At 46.4% G+C, this 12,263-nt stretch overlaps 1 protein-coding gene across 1 annotated transcript in view; it reads left to right on the forward strand.

Annotated features, from left to right (window-relative positions):
• Nucleotides 1-12,263, forward strand: part of TMEM132C (transmembrane protein 132C) — a 289,873-nt gene that overhangs the window by 126,897 nt on the left and 150,713 nt on the right. The window lies entirely within an intron of this gene.

Here is a 12,263-nt window from a genome sequence, read left to right on the forward strand (position 1 = left end):
GATGGAATTTAAGGGAAGGAGGTGACAGTCAGTGGCAATAATGGAGAAGAACCTGCTGTGTGAGATTCACTGTAGACATCCTGGATGATTTTTGAAAATAATTGTTTTCTAGTTGTAAAAGCAATTCATACTCATTTTAGAATATGAGGAAAGCACAGCTGTATGAGGCGGGAATCATACGCCAATATCCTTACTACTCAAGGGTAACCCACTGATAACATGTTGGTTCATTTCCTTCCAGGGTTTTATACCTGTGTAATGCTAATAGATACTAAATACATTTAGTTTACAAATTTGGCACCATCAAATACGTACAGATTTTAAGGACGCTACTATTTTCACTTGTATTGGAAACATTTTCTCTTAACATTAAATATTCCTCCAAAACATTCCTAATAACTTTATAATATTCTATCGGATGGATTTAACATAATATAAAACAACCGACGATGCCTGTATTTTACCATTTAGGTTGATTCCAAGTTGTTTTTAAATTTCAACTTTTATTTTAGATTCAAGGGGTACATGTGCAGGTTTGTTATGGGGGTCTGTTGCCTGAGGCTGAGGTTTGGGGTATGAATGATCCCATCACCCAAGTGGTGAACAGAGCACCCAATGGGTAGTTTTTCAGCCCTTTATTCCCTCTCTCCCCACTCCCCCGTGTCTGTTGTTCCCGTCTTTATACCCACATGTACCCACTGTTTAGCTCCCACTTGTGAGAACATGCGGTATTTGGTTTTCTGTTCCTCCATTAATTTGCTCAGGATAATGGCCTCCAGCTGCGTCCGTGTTGCTGCGAAGGATGTGAAAATGTTGTTCTTTGTTTATGGCTGTGTGGTAATCTATGGTGGATGTATACCAAATCTTCTTGATCCAGTTCACGGTGGATGGGTTGATTCCGTGTCTTTGCTATTGTGAATGGTGCTGCAGTGAACACATGAGTGCCTGTGTCTTTTTGGTAGAACAATTTATTTCCTCTGGGTAGATAGCCAGTAATGGGATTGCTGGGTTGGATGGTAGTTCTGAGTTCTTTGAGAAATCTCCAAACTACTTTCCACCATGAGTGAACTAATTTACTTTCCTACACACAGTGTGTAAGTGTTCCCTTTTCTCTGCAATCTCTCCGGCATCTGTTATTTTTTTACTTTCTAAGAATCATCATTCTGACTGGTGTGAGATGGCATCTCATTGTCGTTTGGATTTACGTTTCTCTGATGATTAGTAATATGGAACATTTTTTTCATCAGTTTGTGGCCCCTCGTATGTCCAAGATTTATTCTTATAGATGATGCAGCAATAAACTACCTTCCACATAAATCTTTATCCACATCCCCTTTTCCTTAAGGTGGCTTCTTAGATTCAAAACGTAAGATTATTTTTCAAGGCTCTTGATATATTCTGCCAGTATATTTTTCTGAAGGGATTAGTATTAAAGAAAGAAATATTCTATTACTGGACACATTTTCTTAAGTGACAGCTGCAAGGCACCATGAAAAATCCTCAAATTCTCTGCTTAGTTTAGAACCACGCTATTCTTTTGCCCATAGAACCCCTCCTCTCTCCTTCCTTTAATGTGTAACCAGAAAAAGAAAATCCAGTGTCCCGAACAGTTTACAAACTCAAATGCCAACCCTCACCGCCATTACCCCAAGAAGGCTTTTTAGTGCATCTGGCGGGGGGGAGGTCAGGGGCGAAGGCTGGGTGTCCGAATCCTTGAACTTGTGAAAACATGGCCAGAAAGGAATGTGTTTATGAGTCCCTTGTTCCAAGCAGGAGATCAGAGGCCAAATTAAATCTCCTGAATCGAATGCACATAAAGTCTAATTAACCCATAAGATTAGTGTTGATTATGCAAATGAAAGTGAATGTGTTCATTGGCAGGTGGTGAAGTTATGTATGTGAATAGTTCTTCAGGTGGGAACCTGAATGAGAAGCAGCGCGAGGGAGATGAGCCTCGTGGTATCGAGTCCTGAAGGGCTCCTGTTGTCACCCTGCTTGTGCTGAGCTTCCAGGAGCCCTGCTTTGACCCCGTTGTGTTTGCAGTCTCAGTGGTAAGCATTGTGCCTGAGTGTCTGCAGCCAGCCATCCTGAATGTTTCGGCAGACTGTGGACAAGAGGAAGATCTGAATCTGCAGAAATAGAGAGTAATGGCATCTGAGGCACAGAAAGAGGCCTGCAGATGGTTAGATGCAAGAAATGTGTTCCAAGAGGAGGGCGGGCAGTGCATTGGGTGGAGTCACTTCTAAGGGCCGTTGTGGTCATGTTGGACCCACCTGGATAATCCCAGATCATCGCCCATATCAAAACCTTCACCTAATCACGTCTGCAAAGTCCTTTTGCCTTGTAAGGTAACATATTCATAAGTTCTAAGAATTAGGATGTAGATAAATTGGCCTGCCTCTGTCTTCTTACAGCATGGCTCCGTCATGCCCATTCAGTCCTGAGTCTTTGAAATGCTGGGTTTGGACACCTTGGGGTACTGAGGTCAGGCCAGTGAGCGCACCTTCCAAGATTCCCAGGGTGGGGAATGGCATTCCTTCCCATGGAAGCTTTCTTGGTAGCTGAGGTCTGATAGCAAGATCTTTGTTATGTATAGCACTGCCATGGGCAACGGTGTCGCCCTTCCCGGCTGGGTGCAGCAGAAGCACTCAGTGCCAGCCAGGAGTGTGTATTCTTGCTTCAAGGCGAGGGTTGCTCAGTCAAGTACCTGAAACCTCGTTGGCACTGAGCTCCACCAAGGCCATGACTGTGGCTGCCTGCAGGAACCTCTCGGCAAGACTCTGAGAGCCTGTGCTGGCCGGGATGGCATTCACAAGTGCAGAGAGTGGTTCGTTCCTTGTCTTTGGCTCTTGAAATATCCCGTTGTGAGCTTTTGCATTTATGTGAGTCACCAGTTTGAGATGTGGAAGCTGCAACTGTGTTTTCAGATCTCGGCCACATTCCCCTGTTGGCCACGTCTCCTGGCTGGTAAGACAGGGAACCTAGGGAGACAAATAGCTTCAAAAGGGTGAAACTAGTCAGCCCACGGAGGGGCTGCCACACCAGAGGCTTCCCCAGGCAGGTCCAGAAAGGTGGTTCTGGAAGGTTTTACGATCTTCTTGCCAACCATTCCCATCCGTGGCTGTTTCTTCAAAGGCACAAACACGAAACACACACACCAAGTCTAACTAAAAGTGGTGGCTTTGTAAACAAACACAGCTTCAGAGCATGTCCCCTGGCCCTTACCTGCATGACCACTCACCCCTATTGATCTCCAAACATAGAAGCCTTCTACATCAGGAGACGATGGTAGCTGATCTGGGGAGCTGAGCTCTGAGAGCGGCAGAAAGCTAGTGGTTAAACACGCCTCAAGGGCTCTGAAAGTCATTCTAGTCTATAAGTTTCAAACAGGACCATGAATGGGCACCAAGGGCCTCACTAATCCCTAAAATGGCTTGAAAATATATGGTGTGTGAGAGACCGCCTCCATGTGCCATTCTCTTTACACCAGTTTCATTGCTCTCTTCCAATTCTTTAACTCATAGGAACTAGTCGTCCCTGAATTGAACTTGGTTGACCTGTGTTTTTCATGCAGAAATAAAATTTCAGTGACATTTGATGGGACACGCAAAATCTCCAATTAGCCATAGTCCCCATTCCACCCTATGTCTTCTTTCTGGCCTCTCCACTTGTGAATTGGCTACGTGGTTTGTGAAAGTGTTGTAGTATGAAAATCCAGTGTATCAGTCCAGCTACGTAAGGACCCCATGATCACATAGGACCCACTTAGATCATCTATCTCAAGATCTTCAACCTAATCACATCTACCAAGTCCCTTTGACTTAGAAGATAACATATTCATAGGTTCTAGGCTCTAGGATATGGACAGATTTGCCACAGTCATGCCACGTTAAAAAACCCCAATCTCAGTGCTTTATAACTACAGGTGGCTGTCCATGTCCATGAGTTCTGTGCTCACAGATTCCAGATTTTTTTGGGGGAAGGTTCTGCCTGTACTGCACATATGCAGACTCTGGCTTTCCTGTCATTATTCTCTAAATAATATGGTATCACAGTAACTATTTACATAGCATTTACATTATATTGGGTATGAAAAATAATCTAGAGATGATTTAAAGTATACAGGAGGATGTGCATAGGTTATATGCAACTACTACATCATTTTATCTAAGGGACTTGAGCATCCATGGATATTGGATCCATGGATATTGGGGCGACTGTCCAAGCTTTGTTCTCATACTCCCAGGGCTGTAGGTCAAGTGCAGTCTGGGCCTGCTAAGGGGAAGCTGAGACAGGAGACTGCCTTGGGGTGTGAGCTGGCTGGGCTTAGCTCCAAGCCTTGAGCTCAGTGTCTGTCCGTCCATGTGTGTTTGGTCCTGGGCCCAGGCTGAAGGGGCAGAGTTATTCTTGGCGTGCTCCCCTCACAGCAGCTCATTATCCTCTCACCTAAGACCAAAACTGGTGTCCTGTCCACTAACATCCCCTTGGCCAACGTGAGTCAAGAGGTCAGGCCATGGGGTGAGGAAGTCCTCGCCACCCAGACATATGGGGTGGGTGTGCGGAGAGAGTGCGTGCAGCACTCAGTAAAGCCACCATCACCCCCTCGCGTGTCAAAGGGCTGCTTGGCTCAGAAAATTTCCCCTGTCGCTGAAATGTTCTGCACAGTTTCCATCTGTGGGAAGCTCTAGATGTCCCCTTTCCCACGTTCGTTTCTTCAACAAATATTTGTCAAGTGCCCGGTACTTGCCAGCTACCATGCTGACAATCCACAGCCAGGAGTCTTATCAGGGGAAAGTTCGAGGAAGAGATACTGAAAGACTGTCCCGAATATGAACTCACACCTGGTGAGTGATGAACCGTGTCATGCTCAGCATAGGCTGAAAAATGGCGCTTGAGTGAGTGAGGAAGGAAGAATCATAGGTGAGACAAGCAGTGCTGGCTGTGTGCCTCGCACTCTCCAAATGCTTTGCATATAATCCTCCTAAGCATCTAATCCTGCTTCAAGCATTCGAGGTAGACAAAGTGAGCTATGATCTCAATTTACATGAGGGGGAAACTGAGACACGATGCATTTTTCAAACCCACTCAGTAAGAGGTGGAGGTGGAATTCAAACCCAGAAGTTCTGCCTTGAAGAACAAGCTGTCGTTTGAGCTTATTCTTGTCCTAATACGAAATACACCCAATGGACCACCCTGGCTGACAGACACTGCTCCACCCCGGGTCCCGGTACATCTCTTTTACTGCTCTATATCCATCGGTAGGTGTGTTAGCCAGCCAGGGCTGCCTGAACAAAATTCCACACACTGGTTGGCTTAAAACACAGAAATTTATTTTCTCACCATCGGGACTCTGGAAAGTCTGAGATCAGGGTGCCGTCAAGGGTAGTTTCTGGTGAGAAATCTCTTCCTAGCTTGCAGATCACCACCCTCTGAGCATCTTCTGTCCTCAGAGGGCCTTTCTTCTGTGCGTGGAGAGAGAGAAGCTCCTGCTGTCTTTTCTTTTCTTTTCTTTTTCAAGACAGGGTCTTGCTCTGTCACCCAGCCTGGGGTGCAGTGGTATAAACAGGACTCACTGTAGCCTTGACTTCCTGGGCTCAAGCGATCCTCCTCTCTTAGTGCCCCAAGTAGCTGGGACTACAGGCATGCACCACCAAGCCCAGCTAATGTTTGTATTTTTTTGTAGAGATAGGGTTTCATCATGTTGCCCAGGCTGGTCTCAAACTCCTGAGATCAAGTGATCCACCTACCTTGGCCTCCCAAAGTGCTGCGATTACAGGTGTGAGCCACTGTACTTGGTTTCTTCCTCTTCCTGTAAGGACACCAGTCCTATGGGATTAGAGCCCCCTCTTATGACTTTATTTAATCTTAATTACCATCTTAAAAGCCTGCTCTCCAAATATAGTCACACTGGGGATGAGGGCTTTGTGATATGAATTTTGGAGGGAGCCATTCAGTCCGTAATCCTGGGGTTTGCTCTGTCATCCTGAACCTGCTTCCGTCACCGCACCACCTGGGGCTGCCCCTCACTTTTGTGCACTCGTGCAGATTCTTGGAAAAGCCTGGGAGCTTCTCCCTGGGGTCCTCTTTGCCAGTGATGGATGGGTGTGGAGTGCGAAAGCCCAGCCCCGTCTCCCCCATTGCAGACAACTCTGAATTGCCATGAACACAGCTTGACTCAGAGCTTCCCACAGGATCAGGCTGCAGGCTGGGTCTTTGAAAGCACACCTTCCCTTTGCTTCGTCCTGCAATGTGAACTATTTCCCTCTCCCCTTCTCGCTTTCCAGTTTCTCCTGGTGGGTGGGGAGAAAGGAAACAACATCCTTACTCGGTCACTTGCAAATGAATCCTCATCTTATGATCTGCTTCTAATGAACCCTACCTGAGACTCTCAGAAACATAAGAGCCCCCCACTTCCTCCCCTGGTGAAATGGCCTCTTAGACAGGCAGAGAGCACTTGTTAGGAAAACTGTCAAACAAGACAGCTGTTTTGCTGGAGCGCTGTCTCCCTGTAACCTAGAACCTCTGAAAGGCCTGTGGGTTGTTATGGTCCTGAAACCATCTGTCTGTAAACTCTCAGACCCAGGAAGATAGCTTGCACCTGGTCCGTACACACACCAAACTGTGTGGCATTTGGTTTCCAGGCTCCCCATCACCCTGGGAGAGATCTGAGCATCTCGACAGTCAGGCAAAGTCAGCCAACAATTTACCAGAGTGCACGTCGTATTTACAGGGTGCGAGGCCAACAGAGCAATTAGCATGCCGCCCAGCTCCTTCCCCGTCAGCACCCTGTGACTGAGAGGATCGAGCATGAGGCCAGTGCTTCTGTGTCTGCAGGGAAGAGGCATACAAGCACGTGGACAGTGTGCTGAAAGGCAGGAACACATCTTGCCATCCTTTTGGCATCCTCCTGTTTCTTAGGAAGCATCTTCCACTTCCCCCTTCATCTCCTTTCCCTGATCTGCATCTTTTTTCAAAACCAGGTGTCTGGGTGAGTCTGAGCAGCTGGGGAGCAGCGAAGCGAGCAGTGAGTCTGACCTCAGCACTGGCAGGAGGGAAGAGCAGACCCTGGCTGCTTTTGATTCAAACGTTGCACCTTGATCTAGTAAAGGCTTCTGCCTCAAGCATTCCTGGACCCTTACTTTAAACTCATTCCTCCAGGGAAAATGCCAAAAATGAGGTGTTTCTTTAAACTGTAGGCATACTCTGAAGTTTAGGGGGGACTCTGTGTTGGTAATGCAACCCCCTGAGGCTGTTGATAAGGCGGGCTCCCCAGTGGGGTTGGTGTAGGCACACCTGCCTGCCGCTCAACTTCCCACTGGCCCACATGCACCTGCACTGTTAGGTGCTGAATACCTTCACTTAAACCGGTTCACTGATGCGTCTCAAATTTCCCATTTAGGCATTCTTATTAAAACACTACTGTTCACATCTCTTCCAGAAGCAAATATAGTATCTTAAAAATAGAAACTTACCTAGAAAACCGTAATATTCTGTAGATTTTATAGTGCTTGACAGCACACAGAATAATACTGTGTATATTTCACTGTCTCGGGCACTTTACAAAATGCTCTGTGTACATTATTTCAGTAAATCTTTCTAATGGTCTCAAGAACTGAGGCGTCATACCATTGGGTAGATAAAGAAAAGAATAAAGGCACTCGCAGGAAATAAGCATCCAAATGAGTATTTATGCAAATCATAAAAAAGTTTTATTTTAAAAATAACTTTAATGTACACAAATAAATGGAGAAAATGCCTATCAGTTGCACAAAATAAAAGTGAGCATAAACAAATACAATTAAAACATAAAACTCCTGGCCAGGTGCTATGGTTCATGCCTGTAATCCCTGCATTTTGGGAAGCCAAGGCGGGTGGATCACCTGCAGTCAGGAGTTTGAGACAAGCCTGGCCAACGTGGCGAAACCCTGCCTCTACTCAAAATCAAAAATTAAGCTGCGTGTGGTGGTGCGTGCCTGTAATCCCAGCTACTCAGGAGGCTAAGGCAGGAGAATGGCTTGAACCCAGGAGGCAGAGGTTGCAGTAAGCCAAGATCACACCACTACACTCTAGGCTGGGCAACAGAGTGAGACTCTGTCTCAAAAAAACACACACACAAAAACAAAACAACATAAAAATCCTATTGAAGTCTAGCTGGCTAATGTTAGCAGCAAGAGGCTGTGTGCTTGCCTTGGAGGTTAGAAAGGTGTTAGCAGGTGTCAGGGAAGTGCTGTGGACACATGAGAGAGCAGGGGTGTCCGGTCTTTGGGCTTCTTTGGGCCACATTGGAAGAAGAATTGCCTTGGGCCACACATAATATATGCTAACACTAACGATAGCTGATGAGCTGGAAAAAGAAATTGCAAAACAGTCTCATAATGTTGTAAGAAAGTTTACGAATTTGTGTTGGGCCACATTCAAAGCCATCCTGGACCACACACGCAGCCTGTGGGTTACAGGTTGGACAAGCTTGCAACCAGACCATGCTGAGATTTCCTTCTACTTCCCTTTTTATTAGGCTTATTTTTTTCATTTTACTTTAGTAATCATAAAAACGTATTCAAAGATATGTTTTTTTAAACCCATATTCCGTATCTTATGTAACTATTACCATTATTGCGTCCTGCCTTACAGAGTGTATATAAGTATGTTTATACCATTGGGATCAGTCTGTAATATGTTGTGTCTCTTTTGGTAACTTAACATTGCCAAAGTACTTTGCTTGTCCCATACTTAACTTTTTAAATGACTGAGTAAGTGGATGAACCTGAATTTATTTAGAAAGCCCCTCGCGGGACACCTGGGTTGTTTGTACCCAGCTTTTTAGTATAAATGAACCAGTGGCAGACATTTCTACGATGATATGGTGCTGCCTTTCCCCCCGTTCTGAATCGTGGAGCCCTGGGAGCTGCTGTGAGGGATCTCTAGTCCGAGTTTCTGCTGTTCCTAACTTTATTTTGTCACCCCTTCTCCCTGGGGTGACAACATAGAAACTGGGGAACAAAGCCAAAAGCTGGCACCAGATGAGTGAAGGGGCCAGGGAAGAGGCAGGGAGCCAGGAATGGCCTGCGGGAAGACAGGGAGGGGCCCCGCGTGGCACCCCTTTTACTCCTCCAATCCCTCCTTGTTGCAGCTCCAGGGGTGGCTGTGCCCAGGAATGGTTACAGGCCCTCTGGGAGACTTTCGCTTTAACCTCAAAACTTCTAAAAGAATCTAAAAAGGAAACACTTTCTGTCCACCTGATTCAACCTTGCTCAAGGGATGCATGTTGCCTTTTGGAAACCCTCCTGGGATACTTCATCAGTCCTATAGACTGGCTGTCACTGACACTTGTAATTGTAGGGCTGCATGCCAAGAGGCTGCAAAGCTAGCTGGACTCAGAGGCATCCACGCGAAATTCTGCGCCATTTAACCAGGAGCCTCAAAGGCAAGGGACAGGTGAAAGGAGGAGGTGGGTAAGGAAGTGGGTGGAGTGCCCATGCCCTGCAGGCTGCAAGAGACAGGGAGGGTGGCAGGCTGCACCCTCTTAGAGGACACGTCCATTCTTTAGGCTCTAGAGCCTTCCCAGGTGGGAATGCAGGCCGTGAGTTGCCAGATCTCTGGATTTTTCTAGACCTGCTGAAAATCCAGAAATCTTTCCATTTTTTAACATTTGCTTGGATGTTTAAAATCACTGTGCAAATCAAACAAAAGGTATATTGTTCAGGAAAAATTGTTCATCAGGAAGTAAACCATGTGCAAAAGTAGCCTGTTTGAGTCGAAATAATGCCTGTTTTCTTTAGGAGGTTGATTGCCTGTATTGTCCAGGTACAGAGTTTGCAGCAAACAGCTGTCCGGGAACTCAACTGTGCCAGCTGTTTCAAAGACTCAGCTGCCCCTCATTTTCACCACGCGCGCCGTCTTAAACAGACCAAATCGCACAGACGCTCCTGTATTTCCAGCAGATGCTATAAACACGCATCTGAGCTCTGGTTCTTACGACTCTAAGTGTCAGCCCTAATTGGGATCCTGGTGCATGGCGTGGAGTTCTTTCTCCCTGCTCCTCTTGTTTTCCAGCCTCTAGTTTGATGGGGTGGTCTCTGGGCCAGTGTTCCCCAGGCCTCCTTGGAGGAGACTGGGATCCACATGCTTCCGTAGAACAGTGAATGATGCCTCTCCCGTTCTGCCCCCGCCCTGGAACAGAAACAGCTGCTGCATCCCCAGGCTCCTTAATTCAAGAGCCAGCATCGTGCTTCAGGGACTCTCTGCTGCAGGGGAGAAAAGTAAATCAGGCAGGTAATAAAACGAGAAGGCTTTTTCCAAAAAAAACCCAAAATCATTGAAAATGGTGAATAAAAATGCCCATTAGTATTCATTTAAGCAGTCTCAATTGCATACCTTATATACATAACTGTGCTTGGCTATTTGTTTTGGAGAATTCTGGAATATGAACACGCTCATAGCTGCTTAAACAGTTTTCAGCAGTGCTTAGAGGAATGAAGTGCTAAAATAATCTGCGTTTCCCTAAAGGAAATTGCTCAAACCAACTGCTTTCTGTAAGAGATGTTTGAAGATTGCAAACTACCACGAATTAAAATCTCCCAACCAATGGCATAAACTTACATTTTGGGTCCCCTCCTAAAACAAGTTAAAAGTGTTTCCCATTCCACGCACCCAAAACGTATAGCAGGCCTCTGTGAGGATCTGCAGCAGGATCATTTATTGATACACAAGTTGTGTGGGTCTCCGTAAAACTCTCCCTCCTTTTCACCCGCCGCAGGTGCCAGGCCTTCGGCTTCCTGGACTCCATAGAGCTTCGTGGCAAACGTTGACCATGAAAGCCCAAGATCATTGAGGTTATTGTTGTTGCCTAACTTTTTTTTTTTTTTTTTTGAGATGAGATCCCATTCTGTCACTTAGGCTGGAATGCAGAGGCACGGTCATGGCTCACTGCAGCCTCGACCTCCTGGGCTCAGGTGATCCTCCCATATCAGTCTCTTGAGTGGCTGGGACTACATGTGTGCACCACCACACCCAGTTAGTTTTTGTATTTTTGTGTGGAAAAAGGGTCTCATTGTGTTACCCAGGCTGGTCTCAAACTCATGGGCTCAGTGATCCTCCCACCTTGGCCTCCCAAAGTGCCGAGGTTACAGGCATGAGCCACTGCGCCTGGCCCGAGTTGTCTGCCATTTGTAGATAACTAAACTCTTCCAAGAGAATTTGCTGGAGGCATTGGGATGGTGGGTGCAGAGTGGCAGAGAGGAACAGTTGAAGAGAGGCTGTGAAAGAGCCTGAAAGAAGATTTTACCGGAGACTGAAGGGCCAGGTCTGGCATCCCAAGCCTCGATTTGATATCTGAAATGGTGAAGGGGCTTCTCCATTACTTAATGCTATTTCAAAATGCAAGCCCCACGGTTTGTCATCCCATCAAGACTACCTACCATGGAGGAAATGAATTTTCCCAAAGGAAGTCAGGATGTGTCTACAGAGGAGGAATAGATGCTGGGCAGTGAAAGCCGATGTGTAGGGCATGGCGCCCGTGAGAACCTTCACAGTGTTGGACGGTTTGTCCACACCATCACCCATTTCCCTTATACAGTGAGTAGTAATAGGATCCATCTTCAAATTAGGACACTCTGTGTTATAGGTTGTACTGTTTTCAGAAGTATTCCCAAGGAACATACTCTCCATGTCCCTAACCCGCATGCTCTTCTGGAACCTCTCCACTCCCCCATGAAGGGGTGGCAACCTTGTCTTCTCCCCTTGAAACTGGGTGGGCTGCAGTCACTGGTTGACTCATAGTGCTGAGTGGAAGTGATGCTATGTCACTTTCAAAGCTAAAGCATAAAAGTGCCCTGCACCAACATGGAGGGAGCCCTATTGTCCAAAGCCACCATGCTGTGAGGAAGCCCTACTATCCCATGTGGAAAGGCCACAAGGAGGACCCCTGAGCCTTGTGAATACAGCATGGTGTCCAGCTGCCCCTGACTGCTCCCACCACTGTCTGACAGCAACTGCATGAGAGACCCAAGCCAAAGACACTCAGCTAAGCCCTTCCAGCATTCTTGACTCACAGAAACAATGAGAAACAATAAAATGATTGCTTTAGTTTTATACCACTACGTTTTGGGGTGATTTGTAGCATAGCAACATAAAAGTGAAAAACAGGGGAACTCAGAGGAGTTCAACTACTTGCCAAGCCCACACAGCTACTAAAGATCAGTGTCAATATTTTAATCCTTTTCTCTCTGGTTCTAAATGCCCTTTCTTCTCCCACAACAAGGAAG

This window comes from Mandrillus leucophaeus, unplaced genomic scaffold (genome assembly GCF_000951045.1).
Source record: "Mandrillus leucophaeus isolate KB7577 unplaced genomic scaffold, Mleu.le_1.0 Scaffold34, whole genome shotgun sequence".
Taxonomy (NCBI): Eukaryota; Metazoa; Chordata; class Mammalia; order Primates; family Cercopithecidae; genus Mandrillus; species Mandrillus leucophaeus.